General features: G+C 42.0%; 1 protein-coding gene across 15 annotated transcripts in view; it reads left to right on the top strand.

Annotated features, from left to right (window-relative positions):
• The window catches only part of nckap5l (NCK-associated protein 5-like), a 954,759-nt gene that overhangs the window by 424,815 nt on the left and 504,847 nt on the right, over window positions 1-25,097 (top strand). Inside the window, exon 1 of one of the 15 annotated variants that reach the window (XM_059966287.1) lies at window positions 12,319-12,462. The exons of 13 other annotated variants lie outside the window; for them this stretch is intronic. The gene's annotated coding sequence lies outside the window, so the exon portion shown is untranslated. Of the gene's footprint in view, window positions 1-12,318; window positions 12,463-23,299; window positions 23,416-25,097 lie in introns of those variants that run through there. One more of the 15 variants, XM_059966286.1, reaches the window with a different exon arrangement.

Raw genomic sequence — 25,097 nt, forward strand, 5'->3', positions numbered from 1 at the left:
CCGTAACTGGATCACTTACCAACAAAGATAGAGAGGTCCGTTGAAGTCTGATGGTACTATTTTTAAAAGTCTTTATTTATAAAGGGGCACAAAATAAGATTAATACAGACATTCAAATAATATACGTCGTCAATACTCAATCTAAAAACGCGGGTATAATAATAATCACCAACTAAGCAATAGCTCTATCGTTTGTCTAGGGGATATTGTATTGTCCGATGGAGAGATAAAAGTCACTGTCCTTTCAAGTTGCAGCTCTTTGGGTTTAAGAGAGACGGTTTTAAACTTGCCCGGGACTTTTATGAGGCCAATCCATTGCGTCGGGGGAGTTGGTTCCCCGTTGTTAGTTCCAAGTAGTTTTCCGTGGTACCAACCACCAGCCCCCAGGCAAGGGAACCGAACGCATGTGGCTTCCTTCACATGGTTTCCTGCTATTACGGGATCGCTAGCGTTTCTTTTGGTGCGTCTGAGGGGCTGTCCCTACAGCCCCTCTTTTATCTTAACTTGCCGGGTAGTAGATGTCAATCAGGTTGGGGTGATGCAATCCCTCTCTCAACCAGCCCACTTTGCCCGAGGGCTTCCACGTAGCATAGTCCCCAATCCACAAACGTTGTCTCCAGGAGACAGTGGCCATGTCTCTCTCTCGTTTCCTGGGTCCTCTGACCCAACCCAATAATGCTCTTGTGATTCTCACAAAGGAGGGGGCTCCCCCACACCCTTCAGCCCCTCAGAGCTGTGGTGTATTCATAACAAGAGCTACATCATTACCCCGCGACTCTTAAACTCTATCCCTCGACTTACGAAAGCTAACATCCCATAAGCTTTCTTAACTACCCTATCTACCTGTGAGGCAACTTTCAGGGATCTGTGGACATGACCCCCAGGTCCCTCTGCTCCTCCACATTACCAAGTATCCTGCCATTTACTTTGTACTCTACCTTGGAGTGTGTCCTTCCAAAGTGTACCACCTCACACTTCTCCGGGTTGAACTCCATCTGTCACTTCTCAGCCCACTTCTGCATGCTATTAATGTCTATCTGCAATCTTCGACAATCCTCTACACTATCCACAACACCGCCAACCTTTGTGTCATCTGCAAACTTGCCAACCCACCCTCCTACCCGCACATCCAGGTCGTTGATAAAAATCATGAAAAGGAGAGGTCCCAGAACAGATCCTTGAGGGAGACCACTAGTCACAACCCACCAATCTGAATGTACTCCCTCCACCATGACCCTCTGCTTTCTGCAGGCAAGCCAATTCTGAATCCACCTGGCCAAACTTCCCTGGATCCCATGCCTTCTGACTTTCTGAACAAGCCTACCGTGTGGAACCTTGTCAAATGCCTTACTAAAATCCATGTAGATCACATCCACTGCACTACCCTCATCTATATGCCTGGTCACCTCTTCAAAGAATTCTATCAGGCTTGTTAGACAGGATCTGCACTGACTTATTATAAGTCACTTATAAGTCAGTAGCATCAAATCATTTTAAATAATGTTTGGATATTAAACACAGCGGATATTTTCCTTGTATGAACATATAAAATCATTGCAATACACCAATATCGCTGAATCAGTGGGAGCCCTGGGCTTGTTTCCCTGCAACAAGACGAGCCCATCGAGGGGTGATGGGAGACAGTGATACTCGAAGGGGGTTCCTTATGTCCAGTCTATTCCGCAATTTAGTTTTTGTTGCGTTCATTTCAGGAAACCCCACTTCACAGAGATATGATGTTGAAAATGGACACAACGTTTTCAGTGCTTTTGTGGCTATCTCAGGATATTCAGCCTTGACTTTGATCCAGAATGCCGGCAGAGATGTTATGTCAAAAATAATTTTTAACACACCGTCATTTGCAAGCTCAAGGAGTTGATCTTCTTCCCGCGCTGACATGAATGCTTCACCAGGGACATTCACAAATGGGTCATGGACCCATTCCTTTGCATGTCTTGGGTCATTTGTGGTTGGGAAGTAACATTCGAATTCTGTCGACAGCAAAGATAGGTGAGCGCGCACCAGCTGTGAGAAGGACAGTGCAGCCTCAGTCTCTCCCAAAATCCCTGCTAATGTTGGGGACATGTCAAATACGCCCCTGTCCTCTCGCCGTCCCCACAGTTCCAGTTTGGCTTTGAAAACAGATGCTTTATCTGCCAACTTGAAGACAGTTTTCATTCTCCCCTGAAGTGACAAATTGAGTTCACTGAGCAGGCTGAAAATGTCACACAGATTTATGTCACACATAGTTTTGCTATCCACTCCTCGTCACTGAAGTGTGCTGCCAATGGAGACTTTTTTCCTGAAAGAAATCTCTGTAGCAGCTGTCCTAAACTCAAAAACCCTGGCCAGGGCTCTCTCCCTTGATAGCCACCTGACTTCAGTGTGTAAGAGAAGGCGTTTGTGCTCTGCATCCATTTCCTTACAAAGCTGCTCAAAAGGATGTGAGTTAGGGGCTCTTGCTATGATGTGATTGATAACTTCAACAATGTCACTCAATGCACTGTTAAGATCAGGTGACATTTTTCGGCTAGCCAGCATTTCCCTGTGTATGACACAGTGTGTAGACTGGCATTCAGGAGCAACCTCTTTGACTCGGTAGTGAAACCAGACAGCCGTCCAGTCATAGCTGCAGCCCCGTCTATGCATATTCCAACACAGAATGACCAGTCCTGTTTGCCTGACATGTAGTCATTCAAAGACTTGAAAAGTTCTGCCCCAGTTGTGTTAGTTGGCAGCGGCAGTGCACACATCACATCCTCGTGCACATCGTCTTGAAATATACATCGCACATAAACCAGCAGTATTGGCTTGTTGTCGACATCGGTAGACTCGTCGACCTGGATAGCATGCCATGGTGACTCGTTACACCGTTCCAGCAGCTGTGCTTCGATGTCCTCCGCTATGTCATCAATTCTCCTTGAAACTGTGGTAACTGAAAGAGAAACCTGTGCCATCTTGTTAGCTGCAGCTTCTCCCAACAGTTCATGGCACATGTCCTTGGCAGCAGGCAGAATCAATTCTTCACCAACAGTGAAAGGCTTCTCAGCCTCAGCGATACGGCTGGCCACTGAGTACGACACTGTCAGAGCAGCAGCATTTGTGGAGGTGGCGGCTCTCAGCACTTACTCACGCTTTTTCCACTCAGAAGACTCAGCAGGTTTGTCTTTAAGTTCATGATGTTTGGACTCAAGGTGCCAAAGCAGTTTTGAGGGCTCCATTGCCTCAATAGACAGCTTGTCAACACATATCACACACAAGGGGGCTTGGAGCGTGTGAGTCTCCAGTCACATTCAAGCCAAATTTTATGCGCGACTCATCATATTTTCTGTTGAAGGAAGCTTTCTTTTTTTTTGCAGTCTCAGCCTCAGCTGTCTCTGTGTTATCATCATCGTTAGGCTGTTTGTGTCCCCTACCACCTCTTCTGAAGAAACTCTCAAGCGATATTTGATTTTTACTCATTGAGTAGTTGTAGGTTAATGATGAACTGATGACCTCGTGTGCGTTCAAGTTCAACAGTGGGCATGACAGGGAATGAGGAAAGGTGCAGCTGACTCATATTGTTTCATGTCGCCAAATCATATTGTTTCCTCGCAGCCCGGTAGCACAAGCTTTGCGGCCCATTACCGGTCTGCGGCCTGATGGTTGGGGACCACTGCACAGGACCAATAGTTCCATTCACTTTTATACTTTCTTAATTCTTGCTTTCTTAAATTTTCTTAAGTCAATTTAATTTAGTTGCATATTTTAAATCATTTTTAAGTGTTGTTAAATACATGACTTTGTTTAACAATGTAATTTAATCTTTATAATTTTGGAATACTTTGAATAATGAGAGATTTGACAACAGGCTAAGCCAAGGATTGAAACTTCTGTCTGTTGTATTATGGATAAGGTTTGACCTAATGTCATTGCCATTTCCCCTAATGTCATGTTTCTGTGCAAGTATTTCAACCTGGAGAACTGGTCTGGTTCTTTATTGTGTGGTGGTGGGGGGAGTTACTGATGAATTTCTTGAAAAAGTAAATTCAAACTTAGCACATTTAAGTAGGAATAGTTCTCCATGAGTAGGCAATTTTGGGGTCATTGTTAATGTTTGAATGAAATAGAAATGTTTTTTGTATTTCTATGTCCAGTGTGGTATGTGTTCACCAAAACCATGGACAGAAGCAATTTTGCATTGGAAAGTGAAATTATTGAAATCCTGGGAAGTCATGACATTTCAGTAATTAGTTCAGTGTTAGAGGATTTATTATTTAATGCACAAAGATAACCATTTTACATTTTTCTGGAAATGGGTGAAATCAGTAACTGCATTCCAAAATCAGAATCATATTTAATATCATCAGCTTATGTCTTGAGATCTGTTTTTATGCGGCAGCAGTTCATTGCAATATATAATAAAAACTGAATTACAGTAAATATATATAGTTATATAAATATAGTTGAACTAAATAAGTACAAAAAAAGTAGTAAGGTAGTGTACATGGGTTCAATGTCCATTCAGAAATCTGATAGAGGGAAAAAGCTGCTCTTGAATTGTTGAGTGTGTGCAAGGAGGCATATTTATGGACGTTACTGTTGAGTGGCAAGAGATTACCATGGTTTTGGATTCAGGCTATGCCTATGGGCTTTTCTTATCCTCTTCCCAACTGTGGAATCAATCAGAATGATCAATGTGCTCATTCCCTTCACACCTGCAACCTTTGCCACTAAGCCTCTGCCGAATGACTATGACATCCCAAAAGCGTGGACTCCCCTCTTGTGCTAACCAGCAATGATTTATGACTACAGCAATTTTTTGTTGTTACTATTAGCCCAATTTAATTTCTGGCACACAATAGAGGTATTAATGTGTAACCGAGGCTGGTTATGGTGGGTTCAGGTGGCTTATTCTGCAAGAAAGATCCATACAGAGTTAAAATCTGTCATATAATGACAGGAACTATTAAATTTATGTGTTTCAAGTAAATCAGCAGATAACCTTTTTGTTAATCATCCTTTCATGTTAATTGTGTTTGCTCAAATACTGACTTGACAGTTTAATAAATCTTTCCAACATCAAGCACATTTACATAACTAAGCCTTTAAATTCACTCTTTAACATTGATAAAGCATTATAATTTTTTGTGAACTTCGACTATTAATAGTACATAGAATTTTGTTTACTTTAGTGTATTTATATCAAGATGAAGAAAAATAAAAATATTCAATACTCCCCTAAATTAAAAGAAATTCTTTACTTTCCCCAGTATTTGTGTCTTAACCTGTTAAGATGCTAACCTACATTATGAAAATTGAGTTTCAAACAAAATTACTGGAAATACAAAATAAATTCATTAAAATCTGATAAGCTGCGATTAATGTTTTTGATAGGACCTTTCATGAGTAAAAAAAAACAAAGATTCCATAAGAGTGACAAATTAGAACAGTCAAAGTTGCTGTAGTGTGCTAATAAGGGTGAAGTCTCAGGTTGTGAACCATAAAATATTTAGTCAATACCGATTCAGCCTTTCAAATTCAGGCACATAATGCAAATAGTGGGTATATATTTTTCTCCATTTACACAGAAACAAATGGTACTTTGGATATTCCATGCTGTTGAAGGGAAGACAGTGCAGGTGAAGCTATTATTCAACGTAGTATTCAACATCAAGTTGAGGAGTGATGCCAACAGCAATATTGTCAAACATTGGACAAGAATGACAGCAACATTGGGCAAGCTAATTCTACAGACTTGATACTTCTCCATTCTGTCAGAAGCACTAAACATTATGGATATACTGTATTCTTGTCTTGAAGAAACTGTGATGTGATCATATTAGTTTCAGCATCTAAATGGGCAGTTGATGGAAAAACGAGAGACAAGGAATGATCTGGGTTTACTTTTTAAGCTCTTGGATGTGTAACTGTTATGAACAAAATGACAGGTGTTTTGAAACATTAGTGAAGTGATAATGAAGCAGTTCTTTACATACTTCTGATTGGATTCCTGAATTTTATAAATGGATGTCATCTTCTGCCACCATTTGATGTCCAGATCTCCACAAGACGTCCAGGCACAACCAGGTACAGAGAGTAGTAAATCTAAAGAATTCTTTGTCGTAGATGGCTGTGGAGGCCAAGTCATTGGGTATATTTAAAGTGACGGTTGATAGGTTCTTGATTAATCTGTGTGTCAAAGGTTATGGGGAGAAAGCAGGAGAATGGGGGTGAGAGGGATAATAAATCAGCTATATGGAATGGTAGAACAGTTAGATGGGTCAAATGGCCTAATTCCACTCCCCTGTCTAATGATCTTATGAATGTAAGGAAGACAACAATTTCAATTTAAGTTAGAGCTGGAATCAGATGCACACCAGCTCTGCAGAGTTTACAGGCTGTTACTCTCTACAAAAATCAAATTAATATCATGAATGGCTTGATGCTTCACTCCCAGATGAGTTCAATGCCTTTTATATTCGCATTGAAAGAGTGAATAAAACTACACCTGTGTAAATCTCTGCCACATCTGCTGACCCCATAATCTCTGCCTGAGGCCAAAATTAGAACATCTTCCAAGAGGGTGAGCCCTCATAAGGTGTCAGATTTGGATGGTCTACCTAGTAGGGCTCTGAAAACCTGTGCCAACCAACTGGCAGGAGCATTCAAGGACATCCTCAATCTCTCACTGCTGCAGTCGGAGGTTCCCAACTGCTTCAAAAGGGCAACAATAATATCAGTGCCCAAGAAAACCTGGATCTGTTACAATTTGCCTATTGCCACAATAGGTCTGCAGTGGATGCAATCTCATTGGCTCTCTACTCAGCCTTGGATCACCTGGACAATAACAATAGCTGCACCAGGCTGCTGTTTATTGATTAAAGCTCAGTGTTCAACACAATCGTACTCGCAGTACTAATCAAAAAGCTTTAAAACCTGGGCTTCTGAAACCTCCCTCTGCAATGGGATCCTTGACTTCCTCACCAGGAGATCGCAGTCAGTGCGAATCAGAAATAACATCTCCTCCTTGCTGATAGTCAACACTGGCTACCTCAAGGATATCTGCTCAGACCACTGGTCTACTCCCTACACCCATGACTGTGTGGATAGGCACAATTCAAACACAATCTATAGATTTGCCAATGACACAACTATTGTTGGCAGAATTTTGGCAAGCAGGTGTAAAGGAGCAAGATAGTTCCAGCTGGTTGAGTGGTGTTGCAACAACGATCTTTCCTCCCACAGTCCAAAGATGTACCAGTTGGTAGGTTAGTTAGTCATGGTAAATTGATCTGTGATTAGATTAGTGTTAAATCGAAGGTGAGAAGTGCCTAAACCAGGCTGCATCCCAATTAACAAATTAATTTGAACATTGTGATAAACGCTCACTGATTTGTTTCTGCAGGATTGTTTTTGCAACAGCACTTTTCTTTTGATCTTAGACTTGTTTACTTGTCTCAAGCAAATACCTTTTAGAGAACCCTGTACCTATTGGCTGCACTATTTTTTTACTTGTCTGTAGGGCTTCCAAGGAACCTTGAAGTTTACAGTACCATAACGATGTTTGAGTCAATCCCATTTAGTGGTGATGAGTCTGTCAACTCAATATTGAACTGTACTTCAAACTTATCTATCAACAAATCTTCTTCAGCTCACGCTGCTACAATTAGCTTCATTCCACTGAAGCTGAAGTATTCACACATGTTATCACCCAATTTATTAACACCAATAAACATCCTCTGATTGGCCAGATACATTTGGCCGGTGAGCTCATCTAGAATCCTGGTCTATTCTCTTGCCTTTTCAATTTTTATTGCTGCATAATAGAACACATCCTATTGAGGCTACGTCCACACTACACCAGGTAATTCTGTAACAGAAGCTTTTTCTCTTCATTTTTACCCTCCATCCACACTAAAACAGCATTTTCGTCCCCCGAAACCGGAGATTTTCAGAAACGCTCTCCAGAGTGTGTAATTTTGAAAACGCCTCTTGGCCAGAGCAGTGTGGACGGGGTAACCAGAGAAATCTAAAAACGCTGTCATCACGTGCTGGAACAGATGGTGATGGCAGCGTGCCATTTCATTGTTTTCTTGAACACAGCTAACAATTTCAGAACAGACGGCAACGAGACTGAAGCCAGAAGAGTTAGAAATGTACTCACCAAATACTTTGACCCATAACTTACTGAATAAATAAGTATACTCACTTTGCCCTGTTTTCTGTCCTTGCTCGTATGAAGGGTTTACCTATTTATGCAAGTATTTCTCTGACAATAGATGTATAACAGCCTAATGTAACATTGAATGGAAATACAAGATAACACGGATGCAGACATGTTTTATACATTTAACAAGTGGCTTTATTAATGCAACAGAGTTCGTCAGTTTTTCAATGTTCGTCATCAGTCGGGTCATACTGTCCGTGAACACCCTGTCAGTTGCCTCCATACGCTCCAGTATTTGTTTTTTTTTAACTGTTAAGTCCTCCTGCGCGAGAGACAACAACTGCCTGTCGTTTAAGTTTTCCTAGTCTGTAACTACACAAATGTGCACTTTCACAATGAGTTTCGACACCAAACATGTCGCTTGTTTTCGGTAGACGTGTCCTGCACATACGCAGTAGGAGGAGATTCACCGAAATATCCATTTTAATGTGGACAGAGTGTGGACGCCTATCACATTTACGCGAAACCAGTGTTATCAAAATTATCCGGTCTAGTGTGGACGTCATCACACCTTGGTGTGGCAACTGCTTTGCCCATGGCAAAGATCAGCACACCATAGTCTCTGTCTATACTTCTCAATGCCTCAGCGTAAAGATCCTACCCACCCAAACCATTCTCTCCCTTCCCTTCCTATATGGCAGGAGATGTAGAAGACTAAATGGACTTGCCACTGTACTCAAGATAGATTCTACCCCACTGTTAGAAGATTATTGAATAGTTTCCTCGTACTATAAGACAGATACTTGACCCGACAATCTACCTCATCACCAGCTTGCACCTTATTATCTTCACTGCACTTTTTCTGCAGCTGTTATTCCTTATTCTACATTCTGTTATTGTTTAACCTTGTTCTATCTCAATGGTCTGTATGGACAGTTTTCAAGACAACTGTTTCACTGTATCTTGATACCTATGATAATCCAATTCCAGTTCCAATTTTTTGTCTACATTTAGCTAGTCTGGATGTAGAAGTTCAATCTGCTATGAGGCCATGAGACATGGGAGCGGAATTAGGCCATTCAGCCCATCAAATCTGCTCCACCACTCTATCATGGCAGATTTATTATCTCCTCAACCCTCTTCACTTATCTTCTCCCCATAACCATTGTCACCCTTACTAATCAAGAACCTATCAACCACCACTTTAAATACACTCAATGATCTGATGGTGAATTCCATGGATTCACTACCCTCTGGCTAATGAAATTACTCCTTATTTCTGTTCTAAAGGAACGTTGCCCTATTCTGAGGCTGTGCCTTCTAGTCCTAGATTCCCCACTATAAGAAACATCCTCTCTACAACTACTCAGCCTAGGTGTTTCAATGTTTGTTAGGTTTCCATGAGATGACCTCTCATTCTTCTAAATGCCAGTGAATAGAGGCCCAGAGCCATCAAGTTCTCCTTGTACGTTAACTATTTCATTCCCAGGATAATTTTTATGAGCATCTTTGAACTCCCTCCATTGTCATTATATCCTTTAGACAATAGACAATAGGTGCAGAAGTAGACCATTCGGCCCCTCGAGTCTGCACCGCCATTCTGAGATCATGGCTGATCATTCACTATCAATACCCAGTCCCTGCCTTGTCCCCATATCCCTTGATTCCCCTATCCATCAGATATCTATCTAGCTCCTTCTTGAAAGCATCCAGAGAATTGGCCTCCACCGTCTTCCGAGGCAGTGCATTCCACACCTCCACAACTCTCTGGGAGAAGAAGCTCTTCCTCAACTCTGTTTTAAATAACTGACCTCTTATTCTCAATCCATGCCCTCTGGTACTGGACTCTCCCAACATCTGGAACATATTACCTGCCTCAATCTTATCAAATCCTTTAATTATCTTAAACGTTTCAATCAGATCCCCTCTCAATCTCCTCAATTCCAGCGTGTACAAGCCCAAACTCTCCAATCTCTCTGCGTAAGACAGCCCTGCCATCCCAGGAATCAACCTAGTGAATCTACGTTGCATTTCCTCAATTGTCAGAATGTCCTTCCTTAAACCTGGAGACCAAAACTGTACACAATATTCCAGGTGTGGTCTCACCAGGGCCCTGTACAAATGCAAAAGGACATCCTTGCTCTTGTACTCAATTCCCCTTTTAATAAAGGCCAACATTCCATTTGCCCTCTTCACTGCCTGTTGCACTTGCTCATTCACCTTCATTGACTGATGAACTAGGACTCCGAGGTCTCTTTGCATTTCTCCCTTACCTAACTCTACACCGTTCAGACAATACTCTGCCCTCTTGTTCCTGCTTCCAAAGTGGATAACTTCACATTTATTCACATTGAATGACATCTGCCAAGTACCTGCCCACTCACCCAGCCTATCCAAGTCTCCCTATATTCTCCTAACGTCCTCTTCGCATGTCACACTGCCACCCAGTTTAGTATCGTCAGCAAACTTGCTGATATGGTTTTCAATGCCCTCATCTAAATCGTTGACATAAATCGTAAAGAGCTGTGGTCCCAATACAGAGCCCTGTGGTACCCCACTAGTCACCTCCAGCCAGTCCGAGAAACACCCATTCACTGCTACCCTTTGCTTTCTATCTGCCAACCAGTTTTCTATCCATGTTGAAACCCTGCCCCCAATGCCATGAGATCTGATTTTACTTTCTTAGAAAGGGGCCCAGAACTGCTCACAATACTTCAAGTATGGTCTGATCAGTGTCTTATAAATCTCAGCATTACATCCTTGCTTTTATATTCTAGTCCTCTTGAAATGAATGTTAATAATGCATTTGCCCTCCTGTCCACAGATTTGAGAACAGCTTCCTCCCTGTGCCGTCCCATCCCTAGATGGACTTTGAACCCATGAACACTACCCCACATTTTGTTAATATATATATAATGTCTATTTTTGCACTATTTTAATCTACTCAGTATACATAGATGCTTACTATAATTAATTTGCTTATTTATTTATTTTTTCTTTCTATGTACTGCATTGTTCTGCTGCCACTAAGTTAACAAATTTCATGATACGTGGCAGTGATTTTAAACCCCATTCTGATTCTTTCGGGAATCCTGCTTTCTAGTACTACTTAGTCCTTTTACAGTGAATTCTGCTCTGCTGTCCCTTGAGCTGAGCCGTGCAGAGGTCAAATGCCTTTGAAAGCCTTTAACATCCAGTGGACCCATGCCCCTGCATTACTGGCTAATGTCACTGAGATTCATTTAAAAATTGAAATTAAAAATATTATTTTGAAATGTAACTAAAAAAGCTTAAAACATATCAATTATATTTAACTTATGTGCTTTATAAAGAAAGTTTCCTTCCCTTTGTCTGTTAATTCTTTAACCAACTGAGTTAGCAGTAATCAAATGGCTCTGCGATCGTCAGCAGACCTGGGTTGGTGCAGGATCCTTTGCTTAAGACTGGGCTCTTGAACAGGCAAATTTTGGTTCAACATTAGTATTGAATGATGCTCGGTAGCTCCCATGTAGAAGATGTGCTAATTTCATTAATAATTGTACAAATGTTCGCAATTATTTATTTTTTGGGACACACCAAGGAACAGGCCCTTCTAGTACATCGAGTTGTGCCGCCCAGCGACCCCCCCCCCCCCCCCGACCTAACCCCAGCCTAATCACGGGACAATTTACAGTGATCAATTAATGTACCAACTGGTACATCATTAGACTGTGGGAGGAAACTGGAACATATATAAACTCCTCACGGACAGCGGCAGCCACCTGTACTGTAAAGCATTGTGCTAACCACTGCACTACCATGCCACATAATGTAAATTCTACAGTGGGTGTGTGGTTATTTGATCAGACCTTCTGTGCGTATTGAGAAGCTGTGGCTGTCTGCAGTGAGGGGATATTAACCTATGGCATGATATGGCTGCTTACACATTATATTAATTTGAAATCAGTAACTTACACATGCAAATGGAATGTTTGTTTGCTCCCAAAAGGAGGAGGTTTGAAATCAGACTGACTGAGGTGGCTCTGTTCTTTTTATAATTAATTGTTTACAGACTCTGGTTAGGCGAGGGTTGAAACAGATGGTGAACATTGTTCAAATATAGGCTGGTTCAAGTGGGGGTGGAGGGGTGGCTGGCTGGGAAGGACACAGTTATCGCCATACCAGATCTTGTGACCCTCAGATTGATCAGCACCATGCTTTAGATCGCAGGGTTGTGTGTTGGTTTAATGTTAAATTTGGAAATGTAATCAAATTGGCATGCAAATGTGGTTGATGACATCAGTGCAGCTTCTAGACTGGATGAAATATTTGATGTAAGTATAGGACATTGGGTTAGATTACATTGGGAGTTGGTTATGTGGGATTTAATCAAAATTTCTATAAAATTCTTTTGCATTTTGCAACTTTATTGTGTTAAGTAGTCAAATTTATCACTTTGACAAATTATCATATGCAATTTAAGTAATTAACTTCTAAATTGCATTGGTGAAAACATGTATTCAGTGGTTTATAACCCACAGCAACATCCTTTTATTAAACAAAAGTAAAATAAATAGAAATATGTGGTCAAAATGCCAAATCTTTTAAGGACACTTTAAAAATGCAAGGCAGAACAATATGGGAAATGTTACCACAATTGCACCGACATATTGATGTTGCAGTAAATAATGAAGTTCTGTTCTGCCACAAGAGAATGTCTTCAGTGCCTTGCCTTCTCGTATTACTAGTGGAGGAGCAATGCACCTGAAATAGCCTTTCTGGTGAGTCTACATCTGAGCACAATCCAATGACTGAATGGATGAATGCTCAGATTAAATATGAACCGTTTAGACAGATTGTGATCTGAATGGAAGAAGGGAAGCTGTAGTGAGATCTGGGTGTCCTGAAACACCACTTGCTGAGAAGAGGGACTTGACTTCAGTCAGCTTTTTAGGCAGGTAAATGCTATGTTGACCTTGAGGGAAAACAGTCAACATTTCAGGTTGAAACCCTTCACCAGTTGTGCAGTTTTGCTCTTCTATGTGGAAGGATGTTTCTGCTATTGAGGGAGTGCAAAAAAGATTTACTAGGTTGATTCTGGGTTGGCAGGACTGAAATCTGTGGAGTGATTTGTTGATGAGGTATCTATTCACTGTAGTGTAGATGACTGAGAGGGGATCTCATGTAACTCTATACATTTCTAACAGGACTGGAGTAAGCAGATATAGGAAGGTAATACTGCTCCTAGAATGCAGAAGCAGGAATCATTGTCTCAGGTTTCTGGTTATGCCTTTTAGAAAATTGAGAACAGAAGAAATGTCTTTACCCAGAGATTGGTAAACTAATGAAATTCTCATATATATATAAAATAGAAAGTGGTAGATGTATTTCACATTTTCTTAGTGATCAGTGGTTATGGGGTGAAGGTGAGATCAAAGTATTGAAGAGGATAATTAATAGGAGCTAAATTCTTCTCTTTAAATGATATTATAGAAGTTAGCATTCTAAGCCATTGAACCATCAGTTTGGCACATTTAAGAAACTGGAGTTTGAGGTGGTAATGAGAATAAAATACCAGTTCTATGTAACACTGGCAACTTGTGGCATCCAGGCAAGTGTAAACTACTTCCCTACTAGCACACAGAGTGACCGTAATGTGTACCATCTTAAAGATGCAGTTACTCCTCAAGCCATTCTGACAACACCTCGCAAACCAAAAGCCCCAGCACCACGGAGGACAAGAATAGCCGGGTCATGGGAGCATCACAAATGCAGGTTCCCTTCCATTTTCACACCTTCCTAATTTGGAAAGAAATTACCATATTATTGCCACACAAAATGCTGGAGCAACTCAGCAGGCCAGGCAGCATCTATGGAAAAGAGTACAAGCGATGTTTCAGACTGAGACCAGTCCTGCTAAAAAAGTCTTGGCCCGAAATGGCAGCTGTTTTCTTTTCCATAGATGCTGCCTGGCCTGCTGAGTTCCTCCAGCATTTTGTGCGTGTTGGTTGGATTTCCAGCACCTGCAGATTTTCTCTCATTTGTGACCATATTATTGGAAGCCCCTACCCAGTAAGATTGTAGGAACACCATTCCTGGGAGGACTGCAGAAGATCCAGAAGGCATCTTCTACCACAGCAGTGGGCAGTGCATTTAGACCTTGCCAGCAGAGCCCAGATCCTGAAAACTGAATTGTGGTAAAAGTTAGAAATCCAGCAGTTCCTGGAGCTTCTGCAGCTTCCTTCGGTCCTGTGCAGTAACCCTCCATACCAGACAGTGATACAGCCTGTCAGAATGCTCTCCACAGTACAATTATAGAAGTTTTTGAGTGTATTTGTTGACATACCAAATCGCTTCAAACTCCTAATAAAGTATAGCCACTGTCTTGCCTTCTTTATAACTGCATCGATTTGTTGGGACCAGGTTAGATCCTCAGAGATCTTGACACCCAGGAACTTGAAACTGCTCACTCTCTCCACTTCTGATCCCTCTACAAGGATTAGCATGTGTTCCTTTGTCTTGCCCTTTCTGAAGTCCACAATCAGCTCTTTCGTCTTACTGACGTTGAGTGCCAGGTTGTTGCTGTGACACCACTCCACTAGTTGGAATATCTCTCTCATCACCATCTGAGATTCTACTAACAATGGTTGTATAATCAGCAAATTTATAGATGGTATTTGAGCTATGCCTAGCCACATAGTCATGTGTATATAGAGAGTAGAGCAGTGGGCTAAGCGCACAACCCTGAGGCGCACCAGTGTTGATCATCAGCGAGGAGGATATGTTATCACCAATCTGCACAGATCATAGTCTTCTGGTTAGGAAGTCAAGGAATCAATTGCGGAGGAAGGTACACAGGCCCAAGTTCTGCAACTTCTTAATCAGGATTGTGGGAATGATGGTATTAAATGCTGAGCTATAGTCGATGAACAGCATCCTGACGTAGGTGTTTGTGTTGTCCAGGTGGTCTAAAGCCGTGTGAAGAGCCATTGAGATTGCATATGCCATTGACTTACTGTGGTGATAGGCAAATTGCAATGGGTTATGACCAACCTCTCAAAGCATTTCATTACTGTAGACGTGAGTGCTACTGGGTGATAGTCATTAAGGCAGCTCATGTTATTCTTAGGCACTGGTATAATTGTTGCCTTTTTGAAGCAAGTAGGAACTTCTTTCCATAGCAGTGAGAGGTTGAAAATGTCCTTAAATACTCCCACCATATAAATTACTATGATTGCACATTTAGACGGAGACGTAACATAAAGATTTTTACTCATGTATATGAAAGATGTAAGAAATAAAGTCAATTCAATTCAGTTGGTTGGCACAGGGGTTTTCAGAGCCTTACCAGATACTCCATCGGGACTTTTCTACCTTGCGAGGGTTCATTCTCTTTAAAGGCAGACTAACACCGGCCTCTGAGACAGAGATCACAGGGTCATCAGTTGCAGCAGATATCTTCACAGCTGTAGTTGTGTTCTCCCTTTCACAGTGGGCATAGAAGCCATTGAGTTCATCTGGTAGTGAAGCATTGCTGCCAGTCATGCTATTGGGTTTCGCTGTGTTGGAAGTAATGTCTTGCAAACCCTGCCAGAGTTGTCGTACATCGAACCTCATTTGAAATTGTCTCTTCGCTCTTGAAATCGTCTTCTTCAAGTCATACCTGGTTTTCTGATACAGTTTGGGTTGCCAGACTTGAATGCCACAGATCTAGCTTTCAGCAGACGACGTACCTCCTGGTTCATCCACTGCTATTGGTTTGGGAATGTACAGTAAATCTTTGCAGGCACACACACATCCACACAGGTTTTAATGAAGTCAGTAACAACTGCAGCATACTCATCCAGGTTCGAAGATGAATCCCTGAATATGGTCCAGTCCACTAATTCAAAACAGTCCTGGAGGCACTCCTGTGCTTCCCTTGTCCAAACCTTCTTGGTCCTCACTACTGGTGCTGCAGTCTCTGCCTATATTTAGGGAGTAGAAGTACAGCCAGGTGATCAGACTTCCCGAAGTGAGGGTGTGGAATAGCACGGTTGACATTCTTGATGGTGGTGTAGCAATGGTCCAGTGTGTTGTTTCCTTTAGTATTGCAAGTGATCAGTTGATGGTAATTGTTTTTTTTTCAGACTGGCCTGGTTAAAATCTCCCAAAACAACGGTGAAGGCATTGGGGTGTGCTGTTTTGTGCATGTTCTTCCCATTGCTGAGATCATCTAAAGTCTGAAGTGGAATGTATACTCAGTTGTAATGAGAGTAATGTGGCCTCACCAGCTCCTGGAAAGCATGAGTCACACTGTGATGTAGGACTAGCCAAACAGTAAAGGCTTCATGTGATTCACTACATCCCGAGTCCAAACCCAGGTGCAATAAAGCATGCTCTTTGCGCCAATAAAGACATAGGTACTCCAAACTTTATCCAACAATTATTATTATTGCAAAATCTTAAGTAAAGGTATTTAACTGTTGAATAACAAATTTTGGTTCTTTGTTATTTTCTTAAATTTATCACCACAAGCCAGGGGTATTTCAATTACTGGCCGAATGCAGAGAGAAGCGGACAGGAAAAGCATGAGTCCTGGACCATAAATATATGAGATTCTGCTGATGTGGGAAGCCTCGAGTAACACAAAATGCTGGAGGAATGCAACAGGCCAACAGCATCAATGGAGAGGAATATAAAGTTTATGTTTGAGACCAAGACCCTTCAATAATACTATACTAGCCACTTATCATTGAGATTATGGCCTACCCAATATAGAGTAGGGCAAGGAAGCTGCCTGCCAATATTTTCTAGTGATGAAAAGGCTTCATTGACAAATAACCTCATTAAAATCACCATGCATTATTCTAAATATAATCATTCATTTATTACTGCAGTTACATATGCAATTGCATATTTTGTGAGGAAATATAATGTTCTATATTTTGGTGGTATGAGCAACACAGAATCACCTGTATGTGCCCACCCACTGGGGTGCAGGGTTCAGAAAATGAATATATTGATAGCATGTCATTACTGGTTTAAGATGGTGTGCTATCGAAGGTGTTTGAAAGCAAAGGAATTTGATTTAAAAAATATTACCAAAACACTTTTTTTTAAAAAAGTAAATTGCATTTAATACTCACTGCACACAATGAAAGGGTGACCACAAGCAAAGCAAATTCATGAGATGTGCCCTGCTGGTGTGCTGAACAATTGATGCATTCGCTCCTTAATTAAGAGAGCACAAACATACTGTAGCACCACTGACCTTCAGACCAGGGAAGAGGAGCACTTAGTTAATATGTTCCAAAACAGTTACCCATGGAATTTCATCAAGTGATGATTACTGAGAAGAGAAAGTTGCACAGACCTTACTCAACGCGCATTGAAACATATGACTTTGTTGTACATGAAACTACAGCTCAACCGTCAAACCTCACAACGTCACAATCACTCACAAATCAGCGACAACTTTAAGGAAGCCTGCTTCAAGAACCAAAGTACCAGTAAAGATAGCCGAGAAAAGCAATGCGGAGAGAGCAACAAGAACTACGTCAGCTAGACAGGACATAAACGCAACTTGTTTATAGGAACACACACTGGAGACATGATCCACCGTTGCTGATCTTGGTACATGAGCCAAGAAGGACACCACTTTAACTGGGATATCCCAGAGTTCCTGGTGCAGGCAAGCATAACGCAGGCATAATAACTTTTAGAAGTATGGTTCCCTTCTGATAACTTGGTAGACAAACTTATCGAAATAGGCACCATCTATGAACTCTTAGCAGTCAAAGAAATACAAGTAAATAGAACTCAAAAGGTCAACTGAAGGGGTAACTCATCAGGAGGATGAGAGGTGACCTGATAGAGGTGTGTAAGATGATGAAGGGCATTGATCGTGTGGTTAGCCTGAGGCTTTGTCCCAGGGCTGAAAGAGGGGGGCTTCTTCACACAGAGAGTGGTGGGAGTGTGGAATGAGCTGCCAGAGGAAGTGGTAAATGCGGGCTCGCTTTTAACATTTAAGAAAAACTTGGACATGTACATGGATGAGAAGTGTATGGAGGGATATGGGCCAGGTGCAGGTCAGTGGGACTAGGCACAGCCAAGAAGGGCCAAAAAGCCTGTTTCCGTGCTGTAATGTTCTATGGCTGAATGCCTAACATGAGGGGGCATAGTTTTAAGATGTTTGGAAATAGGTGCTGAGGGGATGTCAGGGGTAAGTTTTTACAGAGAGTGGTGGGTACGTGGAATGCAATGCTGGTGACAGTGATGGAGGTGGATGCAATAGGGTCTTTTAAGAGCCTCTTAGATAGGTATATGTGATGCACCATCAATAACTGTCTGAGACGTGAGGCGAGATATCGGCTTTTATTGACTGGAAGAAAGAACAAGCAGTAGTTGACCACCATACTACATCCTGGAGACTGAGGGCAGGGCTCAGGCCTCAATCACCTTTATACTGGGGTCTGTGGGAGGAGCCACAGGAGCAGTCAGCAGGGGGCGTGTCCAGACAGGCACGTAGTTCACCACAATATGGAACTTTGGAAAATAGAGGGCTAAGAGCTAGGAAAATTCTAGGCAATTTCTAGAGTACGTTACATGGTTGGCACAACATTGTGGGCCGAAGGGCCTGTAACGTGCGGTAGATTCCTATGTTCTATGAGTGAGACAAGGGAACTCAGGGATCTATATAAACGTGGGCGCTCCCAGAGAGAAACACCGACAATTGCGCATTGAGGATATCACTTTGACTGCTGATGAAATGCCTGTAAGCTAATTACCAAGCTTGGCAAACACTGCAACATCAGTAGATCTGTACTATCAGTTCCTCAAATCTGCATCTTTATCGCTGTCCTACAAGCTTTCAATAGCAGTTTGATTCAAGTGGATTTCAGGAATAAATTCTTCATTGCACATCTCTTTATGAGAAAGTTTCTGGTATTATTTCTGAGAAGTATTAAATACCTTTATGAACAATAAAACTGACATTTGCCAACATCCCAGTGCTGAATCTAATGCTTGCTCAATTCGTGTGTTGACTTCAACTTGTCTGAGGTTTTGGATATGTGCTATATTGTGCCAAGACTATGATCACCCATGTCATATGACAAGGCACATGATGATGATGCGATGCTGTGTATGCAATGTTGTCCTTGAGAGACAAGTGAGAACTGAATCCATTTACAAACAAGTGAAGATCTGCAGATGCTGAAAATCCAAGCACCACACACAAAATGCTGGAGGAATTCAGCAAGCCAGACAGCATCTATGGGGAAAAAAACCACAGTTGACATTTTGGGCAGAGATCCTTTGGCAGGACTGGAGAAAAAAAATGAGTAGATTTAAAAGCTGGGGGGAGGGGTAAGAGAAACAAGGTGATAGGTGGAATCGGGAGGTGGAGGGATAAAGTAAATTGCTGGGAGGTTGATTGGTGAAAGAGATACAGGGCTGGAGAAGGGGGAATCTGGTAGGAGAGGACAGAAGGCCATGGAAGAAAGAAAAGGGGGAGGAGCCCTAGAGGGAGGTGAAAGGCGATGGGAATGGTGAAGTTGGGGTGGGAGGCCATTACTGGAAGTTCAGGAAATTGACGTTCATGCCATCAGGTTGGAGGCTACTCGGACGGAGTATAAATTGTTGCTCCTCCAGCTTGAGTTTGGTCTTATCGTAACAGTAGAGGAGGCCATGGATTGAAATATGAGAATGGGAAGTGGAATAAAATCAGTGGCCATTGGGAGATCCCACATCTTCTGACGGATGAAATGTAGGTATGTAGGTGCTCTGTGAAACAGTCCCCCGATCTACGTCGGGTCTCACTGATATACAGGAGGCCCCCATGCGAGCACCAGATGCAGTGTATGACCCCAACAGGCTCGCAGGTGAAGTATTGCCTCACCTGGAAGGACAGTTTGGTGCTCTGAATGGTAGTGAGGGAGGAGGTGTGGGGTCAGGTGCAGTGAGGGAGGGGTTTGTGGGGGTGGGTGCAAAGAGGGAGGGGTTTGTGGGGGTGGGTGCAGAGAGGGAGGGTTTTGTGGGGGCAGGTGCAGCACTTGCTTCACTGAATCCATTTGTTGGAATTGCTTTACGTTGAGTTATTGCAGCCTCTCTGCTTTCTCCTCTAATTCAGCCCAGAAATGTTCATTCGATCATTTGTCTAACTGGTCAGTCCTGTGCTCATAAACCTGTTGTTCAGCTGAGTTGCGAGAGCAACCTCTGTAATAGAAGAATCCTTGTCTAAAAGTTACACTGTGAAATCCCAATTTGGCTGCCAATGTCAGACCAATAAATAATCTGGACAGTGTCGGAAATTATATTTTGCTTTGACAAACAACATTTAATTCAATAAGTAAACTATGATCTTTAATGGGCCATCTTTGCATCCTGGAATCTGTCGTTTATGGAATTGTTTCTCTGGGACCCAGAAATGCCAATAAGCAGTTTGTGATTCTGATTGGGGGAGAAAAGGAGTTGTCCTAGTGAGCTCCAGTACAATTTCTTCAGATCTGAGTTAATTGTTTTCAATGCGAAGCTTCCTTCAATAAAAATATCCACAACATGATGACAGCACCAAACTCTGGAAGCTAGTTTTAGGGTTCTCAGTGTGTCCTAGTGAACCCACAGCAAATCTCAATTCTGTGTACTCTGGTCATACAGCTCTTTGTGTGTATGATCAATGGAGGCACAGTTAGTGTCCATTTCTACTTTTTCTTGTTTTTAGGAAATCAGTAAAACAGTGCAAGGTGAAGAAAGATAATATTGAATCATTGCCAGGAAAGAGAAAGAACTCTCTGGATACTTGTCTATCAAGACAGCATGAACTTTGTATTTAACAGATTGCATCCCATTTACATTTAGCTCCAGACAGAGTTACACCACCTCTGACTTTACAAAAGCACAGCTGCATTGCTTCCGTTCCCGTATTGAAGGGCACGGGAGATCTTTGGTGGGAATTTGACTCTGCAACAATTACATGGGGGGTGTAATCCCTTACAGGTTTCAGTTGTGAGGAACATTTGACTGCCGTTATGCACAGTCAGTGCTACACAAAGGCATGCAACAAGTCAAAGTGAATCCTGACAAAGTATGTGCAAGTCCTAGGAGGGTAGTAAAGAATATTGTACTTAATTATTATTTTTAAAGTTTTCTTGTAACCACAGCAAAATCTTACTTCTTATCTGTTGTAGGTTATGTGACAATTTGATCATACACCTCTTCTTCCAAGTTTTCAATTTCTTCTTTCACTTTGTTCTTGAAAGAGTAAGGAGCTGCCGTTCATGTGTAGTAATAATCTTTATTTGACATCTGTGCTAATCGGTATATGTGACAGATTATTTTGAAAGTGTCATCATATTTGGGCAATGTTTCTCTGACAATGTTTGCTTAAGGACTTTGGTGTATCCATGTGGCTGCTAAGTAAGTAATTCCAGTTTTGTAAACCCATCATTGCTTAAAGGAATCAGAGTTTCAGTAGAGTCATCTGTGACTGCTGGCTCTGACCTCATAGCACACCATACATTGACATAGAGAATGGAGTGGTGCTCATGCTTTTGTCTGATCAACAATGTGGAGGTTGAGAGATCATGTCTCTGAGAATCAATGCCTGTCCTGGCCCGGCCACATGGATGCTATTGTCAAGAGAGGGACATCCATTTCAAACGGAGATAAGGAGGAATTTCTTCGTCTAATGGTGAATCTGTGGAATACATTTCCACTGGCAGCTGTGGACCTCAAATCATTGGCTATAATTAAGGCAGAGGTTGATAGATTCTTGATTAGTCAGGGCGTGAAGGGACACATGGGTGATTGGAGTTGAGAGGGCAATGTATCAGCCATAATGAAATGATGGAGCAGACTCGATGGGCCAAGTGGCCTAATTCTGCTCCTGTATCTTACGGTCTAAGAAATCTTGCTGACATTTCTGCTTCCTTATGAAATGTGGCATTTCCCTATCGACCTTCAGCAAGTTCACCAAAGCATGATAGAAAACATCCTATCTAGGTGTGTCATGGCAGCTGCGTGCCCATAACCATGAGAGACGGCAGCGAGCTTTGCATCCAGCCCAGCACATAGCCATCTCCATGGACTCTGCTCTTTTCACTGCCTTAGTGGAGTAACTAGTATAACCAAAGACCCCACCCTTCATTCACTCACTCCTTGGGTAGAAAATGCTAAAAGCACATGCCAACTCAAGAACAACTTCTACCCTGCTGTTCTAATTCTAGACACGATAGACTCAATGTCATGATCTATTTCATTATGATCTTGCATTTTATTGTTCACTTGCACTGCACTTTTTCTGTACCTATTACATTATATTCTGCATTCTGTTATTCATTTACCTTGTAACGATCGGATCTGGGCAAGACAAATTTTTCACTGTATCTCAGTAAACATGACAACAATAGATCAATTCCAAAATGTTGTCAAGACAGGAGTTAAACTCACTTGATATCGGCGCAAATGAGGTGTCATGAATTTAAGCAGCAATTTGTTGTTTTATTGTCAAGCTTATAAATACTGCCAATGAAAAGTAGTGAATGACCAGATGCTAAATGTAGGTTTGGGGTGGCGTAAGGATAGAATGTGGGGACAAGAAGAAAGAAATACAAAAGTTTGAAATCAGAGAAATGTGTCAAAGATGGAAGAATATGTACAGTGGGAATGGGGGAGAAAAGGTGTAAAAATAACATGGAGCTGCCAGTGTGTGAAGATTAGAATAGAAATGGAGAGAAGACAAAGGAGGGAGGTTGTCCAGTGTTTTATTGTGCATGGACAGGAGGCTAAATGAGAATGACTTTTGCAAAGTAGTGTTCAGATCAGATTGACCTGAAAATGTACCTTATTTTCTTAAAGGGCTTCAACAGAGAGAGAAATAAAATGCCTCTTGTGCAGTGATTGCAGGTGCAAAGAGAAATGACCAAGAACATGTTCAGGACCTCAGTACAATCAAAACCCATTGAGATTCATGGGTCACTGAGAGATTCATTTATGGTGCAGAAATAAGTGAGTTGCAAATTCTCCTAAGGAACTGGAGAGTAAAACGAGACTGATTCAAAGATGTAAACAGAAAGATAATGTATTACCTGGGGAACCAGGCAGGTGAGGAGTCATGAACTTGGAATGTGAATAAAATGAGTTAATTTTCAACAAATGTTCTCACCTGATTACTTGCCTTAAGGGATCAAAAGCCATTGATTTTTCAGAACAGTGGTGGGTATTTTGCTGCATCACAGGGTCACCCACACTGAGAACTTGGAACTACAGAGCAGTTAAAAAGTTTCTTGAATGATCCAACATGACAGGTAGTCATATTAGTAGAAAAATCATATTGGAAGTACAATGGGAAAGATGGACAGCTGGAAGGGACCAGATGTGAGCACAGCAGACAAAGCAGAAAGCTCAGCGGGACTCGGTTGTCAGTTAAGTAGCTTACCAGAAGTTTCTTCTGTTGACATTCTCAACTTCAACAATATTTTGTCTTTCTCTGTGAGAGGTGTCTTTGCAAATTGAACATGCAATAATGTTAAAACACTTCTCAGCAAAATATTTATGTCTAAGGAAGATGAAATGAGGAAACATTTGATAATATGAATATTCCTGATGAAGGGACATGGCCCAAAACATCAACTGTTTACTCCTTTCCATAGATGCTGCCTGATCTACTGAGTTCCTCCACCATTTTATGTGTGTTACTTTGATTTCCAGCTGCAGATTTTCTCTTGTTTGTGATTATGAATACTGACTATTGTTTTTTCTATCAAGTACAATTGTGAACAATAGCCAGATCAGAAATCCTGATCATGTCAACTAGTTCCCAAAGAGTACTCTGATAAGCAGGTTGAAAACCTTCATTTATCTCAACACTTGCCCCAAGTGAGGTAATTGTCAGGTAACGTAAGCACGAGAGATTCTGCAAATGCTGGAAATCCAAATCAACATACACCAAATGCTGGAGGAACCCAGCAGGTTGGGTAGCATCTATGGAAATGAATAAACATTCGACCTTTTGGGCCAAGTCCCTTCATTAGGACTGGAAAGGAAGTGAGAAGTCAGAATAAGATGGTGAGGAAGGAAGGAATACAGGTGGTCTCCTCGACATTGGTGAGAGCCTACAAAGGTCTGGGGACAACTTCATCGAGCACCTGCGCTCTAGCTATCTTAACTGGTGTGGTTTCCATTTAACTTTTTTCCAATTCCCATTCTGACATATGAATTCATGGCCAAATCTACTGTCATATTGAGGATACTCCAGGTTGGAGGGGCAACACCTCATATGGGCAGCCTCCAATTGGATCGTATGAGCATTAATTCCTCTATATTTCAGTAATTTTCCCCCCAACGGCTTCTCTCTTTTCTCCATTCCCCTTTCTGGTACCCCTTTTACCCTTCCCTTCTCCTCACCTGCCCATCATCCTTCCCTTTCTCGCTTGGTCCGTTATCAGATTCATGGTTCTTTAGCCCTTCACCTTTTCCACCTATCATCTTGCAACTTCTCATTCCAATTCCCTCCCACCACTCACCTACCTTCCCCCTCATCAGGCTTCACCTTTCACCTGCCATTTTGAACTTCTCTCACCACACCCCACTCACTTTCTTCCTATTCTCATGAAGTGTCTCAGCCTGGAACATTGGCTATTTATTCCCCTGTGGATGCTGCCTGACTCTCTGAGCTCCCCTCACCACACCCCCTCACTTTCTATTTATTCCCCTGTAGATGCCGCCTGACTCTCTGAACTCCCCTCACCACACCCCCTCACTTTCTATTTATTCCCCTGTGGATGCTGCCTGACTCGCTGAACTCCCCTCTCCACACCCCCTCACTTTCTATTTATTCCCCTGTAGATGCAGCCTGACTCTCTGAACTCCCCTCACCACACCCCCTCACTTTCTATTTATTCCCCCTGTAGATGCTGCCTGACTCTCTGAACTCCCCTCACCACACCCCCTCACTTTTTATTTATTTCCCTGTAGATGCTGCCTGACT

Source organism: Hypanus sabinus, chromosome 4, assembly GCF_030144855.1.
Source record: "Hypanus sabinus isolate sHypSab1 chromosome 4, sHypSab1.hap1, whole genome shotgun sequence".
NCBI classification, from domain to species: Eukaryota; Metazoa; Chordata; class Chondrichthyes; order Myliobatiformes; family Dasyatidae; genus Hypanus; species Hypanus sabinus.